This window comes from Oryctolagus cuniculus, chromosome 11 (genome assembly GCF_964237555.1).
Source record: "Oryctolagus cuniculus chromosome 11, mOryCun1.1, whole genome shotgun sequence".
Classification (NCBI taxonomy): Eukaryota; Metazoa; Chordata; class Mammalia; order Lagomorpha; family Leporidae; genus Oryctolagus; species Oryctolagus cuniculus.
The window spans coordinates 85,314,783-85,320,211 of NC_091442.1; the positions used below are offsets into that span (position 1 = coordinate 85,314,783).

General features: G+C 36.1%; 1 pseudogene; it reads right to left on the minus strand.

Moving 5' to 3' along the window:
* Positions 1–716: 716 nt before the first annotated feature.
* On the minus strand, positions 717–4,614 carry LOC100338731 (5'-3' DNA helicase ZGRF1-like; annotated as a pseudogene).
* Positions 4,615–5,429: the final 815 nt, after the last annotated feature.

Sequence of the window (5,429 nt, forward strand, 5' to 3'; positions counted from 1 at the left end):
TGTTCCTGAGTCTGTATATGGGAAATACATGAAATTTATATACCTTGAATAAAATTTAAGATAATAAATATTATAATATGTCTATATATTGGCATACTATGCATCCATGAATAAGCATGAGGTTAAAAAAGATTGAGGAAGCTTTAGTACATACACTGATACATAAAGATATGTGGGATGTATTGCTTATTTTTGATTTGGGCATTTTTAATAAAAACTGCATAATTTAATGTATACAACATGATGTTTTGAAATACATATACTTATTACTGTAATCAAACTAATGAACATATGTACCACAAAATTTCTCTGTGTGTATATGGTGAGAACACAGATTTTCTCTCAGCGAATTTCCAGTATACAATTAAAGATAATTAACTATAGTCAGTATTATCCATTGCAGTGTTAAAACAGTCAAGACACGGAAAAAAAAAAAAAAAACAGTATCTTTCAACAAATGAATAGTTAAATTGAGTGTGTGTGTGTGTGATGGAATATTACCTAGCCTTTGTTTTTTAAAGATTTATTTATTTATTTGAAAGGCAGAGTTACAAAGAGGCAGAGGCAGAGAGAGAGGTCTTCCATCCGCTGTTCACTCCCCAAATGGCAGCAATGGCGAGAGCTGGGAGCTTCTTCCAGGTCCCTGATGCAGGTGCAACAGTCCAAGGACTTGGGCCATCTTCTACTGCTTTCCTAGACGATAGCAGAGAGCTAGATCAGAAGTTTGAGCTGGAACTCAAACTGGCATCCATATGGGATGCTGGTACCTCAGGTGGCAGCTTCACCCACTGAAAGAACTCTGTCTGTATACAAGTGCTAGACAACTTCGGTGTCAAAAAAGCAGGTTTTGTCATGAAGTTTTCATACTCAGTGGTACTTGGGAACTGACTGCTTCCTAGCTGTGAGATGTAGCCTCTGGTCATTGCACCGCCAGTAGCTGATCCTTTCATCAGGTGCCCTTAGTCTCACGGGTTTTTCTCTGTATTTGTTTAGGAGTACCAGGTAGAAAACCATTCTCTTCTTCACTCCCCGAGGAAAAGAATGGCAAAGACTGGAATGGTTCATTGGTTCAACTTCATTTTCTTTTAGTATCTGTTGAGAATCCTGGTTCCAATGAGGAGATTTGGGTACAGATTGTGGAATTACCGTAATAAATGGTTTCCTAACTTTAGGACAACAATCTGGCTCCTCTGCTGAGTTTCTTGTTGTTGAAGGTTAGTATTTTTCTTTTTCAATATTTCCAAGCTGTCTAAAGCTGTACTGTGTTCAGACAGTGACCTTAAAAGTAAAATGATATTTACTAATCCAGAAAGTTCTGAGGAATTTCTAGGATTATTCCAGTATTGTTTGCTCTGTCTGGCAGTTTTGACTTCTATCTGATCATTCGGTAAATGTCTAAACTTTCATAAATCTTCAGATTCAGGAATATATAGTTTGGTGCCTGAGGAAATAGGAAGTCTTTTATCTAGAGGGTAAACAAAGAATTGGAATCTGGAGTATTTGTTTTATCAAACTCTGTACTTCCAGAGTGATTATGATTGGTATTTAATAGTTGGATATTGTTGTCATTGCTAGAGGTTGATGGTAAAATCTGATCACTTTTGTCTAATTCACTTCCTAAAATAGAAGGTTGAGGTTGAACATCTTCTGAAAATAGACTATTGTTTTCAGGCATCTGATTGTGATTATGTTTGTATCTTTAGATTTATTTGGGAGTGAAGGAAAATCATAGCTAATTCTGACTTTTTGGAGATATTTATTAGCATCTTCTTTATTATCTACAGAAACATTATTAGTCTACTCTAAAGGTGAATCAAAATTGCTTAATATGTCATGATACTCTTCCTCTATTTTTTCCCAACGTTTTTAGCTTTGCAAGGTCAAAACCCACACAAGTTTTATCACAAAACTGTGATGGCAGAATCTCTTTAATAGGACATGTTTCTGTAGGTTTGCCACCAATGTTCACTACCTGTACCTTGATGGCTTATATCCTTACATCTCTTCTGAACACACGAATTGCTATCATTAACCAACATTTCTTTTATTCCATTTTCTGAATTCTGGGAAATTTTGTTGCTTTCCTGTGATTCATCCTCAGTGTCACTGATCTCAAAATGGTTCAGATTAAAAGTTATCTTCAAAAATGGTTGTGTTACATTATTTATAGATTCATGCACACCATTAAGAGCTTCACTATCAGTATGACTTTTAGAAAACATGTCTGTAATGTCATCAGAGATCCTAGAATTGCTACTCAGAGAGGAGTCAATTTGTGGACGTTCTGATTCAGACAGACACGAAACTGATTGTTTTTACTCTTTTTCTGGTGTTCCACAGGCATTAACCACCCGAGCATTTCCCTTAATGCAAATAGATTCTTTTATGTATACCTCGTTATTCTGATTAAAAGGCATTTTATTATTTTCTGGAATGTCAGATTCAGATAAATCGCCGTTTTCTGCTCTACTGCAGGTTAACCAGGAAGCTGGCGCCTTCACAGAATGAAGGAATTTCCAACTTTATTTCCTGATTCCAGGATTGATCATTACTTCCTACTGGCTTATCTTCATCATGCTTTTTACTCTTTTCAGTACACGTCTCAACAAATTTTACTTCTTTTTGTACCAAAGGGTTTTTCACATCCAAATTTATATCATCTTCCTGGGCCTTGGGTTTTCTTTCTACATAGTTTCCATCCATCATAGAATAGTGTACAGGTGAGTTCTGTACAGATAAATACAGTAGCCCATCGACTTTCATTTCCCATAGCATTTTCTAATTGGTGCTGAGGGTCTTCACCTCAGCATACTCTTCCTGCAGAATTGAGCACTTTGGTTTGGTAGGAACGTTTAAACATCCTCGTGGCTGTACCTCAGGAAAATGCCCTGTAGCTTCAGAATTGAGTTCTTTATACCTACTAGTAGACTTGGACTTCAGAAGAGCTGGTATCTGTGCTTTGCTTCTGATGGTCTGGGAAACTCCTGAACAGTGAGAGGTCAAAATATCTCTTTTCATGGGCTCACAGGTGAGTGAAGAACCTGAATGCTTACTTTCAGAGCGAGAATAAACTTTTTCACTTGGCATTTCTGTGTTCATCTTAGAGAATGGAGCAGTCAGCGGAAGAAATGCCATTTCTCTGTTCTCACAAGGGGCAGTGTTCTCAAGGTTTGTTGGCATAGTGTTTATATCTTTTTTTTTTTTTTAAAGATTTAGTTATTTGAAAAAGTTACACAGATTATTTAGCTTTCTATTATTAAGTTGTAAGTTTTCTTTATAGATTCTAGATACAAGTTTCTTATTATTACATGAGCTACAAATATTTTCTCCCACTCTGGGGGTTATCTTTGCTTTTTTTTAAATGATGGATTTGGGGCATGGAAATTTTTAATTTTCAAATCCAACTTATCTATTTGTGTTGTTATTCTTGTCTGAGCTTTTGGTGCCATGACTAAGAAGTCTTTTCTAACTCAAAGTCATAAAAACTTTGGCTTATGTGTTCTTCTAAAGGTTTTATAGTGTTGTCACTTACATTTAGGTCTATGATCAGTTTTGAATTAATGTTTTGATATGGTGTAAATAAAGTATTTCAGCCTCATTTTCTTGCATGAGGATACCTGGTAGCTGAGAGTCATTTGTCAGAAAGGTTATTCTTTCTGTAATGAACTGTTTGGCACTTTTATTGAGATTAAATTGACTATAAATTTGAAGGCTGCTCTTGTAGCAAAACAGTGTACTATTGTCATAATAGATCAATGAAATAGAATCGAGAGCCCACACATATTTACTTTTAATTTTCTTATAATTATATGATAAGTTAGAGGTAGAACTTAGCAATTTAAAGAAAAAGTTCAGCTTGAAGCCACTTTTGAGAGAATTAAACAATTATAACTTAGGAAGGTTGATGGAAGCTGAGATTTCTGTCCAAGATACAAATTTTAATTTATAAATAATTTTAAGATAAGTACTACTGAGCACCAAAGGGGAAACCTGTTGAAGTGAAATGGACACTATAAGAAACAGTGACTTGATCAGCTCTTGTCCTGACTGTTGATGTACAATGTAATACTTTATCCATTTTAGTATTTTCTCTTTGTTTTGTTCTAGTACTATTGGTTGAACTCTGTGATTAACACACAATTATTCTTAGGTGTTTAAATTTTAACTGAAAAGTGATCCCTGTTAAATATGAGTGGGAATAAGAGAGGGAGGAGATGTACAATTTGGGACATGCTCAATCAGACTTGCCCCAAATGGTGGAGTTAGAATCATGCCAGGGGAATCCCAATACAATCCCATCAAGGTGGCTTGTACCAATGCCATCTCACTAGTCCAAGTGATCAATTTCAATTCACAATTGATCACACTGATAGGTCTAAGAGTCAAAGGGATCACACAAACAAGACTAGTGTCTGCTAATACTAGCTGATAGAATCAAAAAGGGAGAGAACGATCCATCATGGGAAGCGGGATACACAGCAGACTCATAGAATGGGAGATGTCCTAAATAGCACTCTGGCCTCAGAATCAGCCCTTAAGGCATTCAGATATGGCTGAAAAGCCCATGAGATTATTTTAGGCATGGAAAGCCAAGACACCCTGGGAAAAAAAAAAAAAAAAGACCTAAATGGAAGATCTCTGCGAGTGAGATCCCAGTGGAAAGAACGGGGCCATCAGAGAAGGAGGTACCTTTCTCTGAAGGGAGGAGAGAACTTCCACTTTGACTATGACCCTGTCAGAATAAGATCGAAGTCGGCGACCTCAAATGGCTTCTATAGCCTTGGCAACTCATGACTAGAGCCTAGGGAGATTACTGACCTCATAAACAAGAGTGTCAAATTGTTAAGTCAACAACAGGAGTCACTGTGTACTTACTTCTCATGCGGGATCTGTCCTTAGTGTGTTGTCCAAAGTGAAGTAATGCTATAACTAGTACTGAAACAGTATTTTACACTTTGTGTTTCTGTGTGAGTGCAAACTGATGAAATCTTTACTTAATACATACTAAATCAATCTTCTGTATATAAAGATAATTGAAAATGAATCTTGATGTGAGTGGAATGGGAGAGGGAGCGGGAGATGGGAGGGGTGTGAGTGGGAGGGAAAAAAAATACACAATTACTCTTAGGTGTTTAATTAATGCTATAACTAGTACTCAAATAGTATTTTACACTTTGTGTTTCTGTGTGGGTGCAAACTGGAAATCTTTACTTAATATATGCTAAATTGATCTTCTGTATATAAAGATAATTGAAAATTAATCTTGATGTGAATGGAAGAGGAGAGGGAGTGGGATAGGGGAGGGTTGCGGGTGGGAGGGAAGTTATGGGGGAGGGAAGCTATTGTAATCCATAAGCTGTACTTTGGAAATTTATGTTCATTAAATAAAATAAAAAAAATGTATATATAAAAACAATAGATTATTTTAT